Below are 1,305 nucleotides of genomic sequence, written 5' to 3'. Positions count from 1 at the left end.
CTGTATATATTACTCAATCGGCCAAAAGGGGCCCAGCAGAGACAGATTACAGATTACAGGGGCACGGCAAGCCGTGTGGTAAGGTAGCTAAGCCAAGACCTGGCAGCTACCTTGTCAGCATGATCTCTCAGGCGATGCGAAAAAAGCTCAAAGTCAGTTACAATGTTCTGGGTGGTAAAACGAGAAGAGTGATCTTCAGAACGGAAGACAACAGCATTGCGGGAGTCCCAAATTCGCCAGAGCACTACCAGTAGCACTTCCGGCCACACCCTGCAATCAAGCTCATGCGGGAGCTGAACCATCCAGAGATCCTGGAATCTGGGCGTCGTGGGGAGGCCTAGTTGTGCCCAAATCTGCACAGCACGCGGGCAGTCGAGGAACAGGTGAGAAGTGTCTTCAGAAAGAGCAGCACAGCGCGGGCAGCTGGCGGAGTCAGACATGTGTTTGTAGGACAGGTTCGCTCTAGTGTTTAGTCTGCCACGAAACAAGAGCCAGGCAAACAGTTTAAGCTTGTGCGGCGCTCTTGATCTCCAGATGAGATCAGCGTGATCGTCCTCCAGGTCTTCATGCATCCGAATCTTGTATGCTGCTTTGGACGAGTAGCTTTGCCCATGCAGCAAAAACCTTTCATCCTGGCCAACCGTCAACCGAACATCCTGCAACAACAAGCAAAGAGCATCTAGCTCGCGCGAGGCGGCCGAAGTTATCCTGTTTGAGAGGTTTGCCTGTATCCCGTCTCGCATGATATGTACCACTGGGATGAAGATATTTGTAGAGTGGGAGTAAAGGCTCGGAAAAGCAGTGGCTATAGAGGTTGGCAATAACCAGGTGTCAAGCCAGAAGAAAGTCTTCTGACCATTATTGGTGAGGACAAAGGTGATCGGGAGGAGTATTTGAAGCTGTGTTTGGATAATTTTAGTTAGGAACGAGGGGTTTCGGCATGATGCCAAGTGGGAGAGGCTGCAAAGGTGTTGTTTATCTACCCAGTCAACCCAAGGCAGGCGGATGGTATTTTCATGGGTTAGGTATTTGTAAGCAAACTTCATAAGGAGACAGTCGTTCTGAACAGCTAGGTTCTTGATGCCTAGACCACCAAAATTTTTCGGTTTACAAACGTTTTTCCAAGCAATCAAACATTTGGATCCCGTGCACGTCTCCTCAGCAGCCCAAAAGAAGGCGCATCGAATGGCATCCAGAGCTTTTAGCGTTTTCTTTGGGATTTTGAAAACCGACATGAAGTACGTAGAGAGAGAGTCTAAGACAGAAGAGATGAGCACAAGCCTCGCCGCACGATTGAGCAATTTT

General features: G+C 49.3%; 1 protein-coding gene across 2 annotated transcripts in view; it reads left to right on the top strand.

Moving 5' to 3' along the window:
• The window catches only part of LOC119353919 (DNA annealing helicase and endonuclease ZRANB3-like), a 21,786-nt gene that overhangs the window by 10,498 nt on the left and 9,983 nt on the right, over positions 1-1,305 (top strand). The window lies entirely within an intron of this gene.

Source organism: Triticum dicoccoides, chromosome 2A (genome assembly GCF_002162155.2).
Source record: "Triticum dicoccoides isolate Atlit2015 ecotype Zavitan chromosome 2A, WEW_v2.0, whole genome shotgun sequence".
NCBI lineage: Eukaryota > Viridiplantae > Streptophyta > Magnoliopsida > Poales > Poaceae > Triticum > Triticum dicoccoides.
Note: the sequence above shows the minus strand (reverse complement) of the source record. Positions and strands in the feature narration are given on the sequence as shown.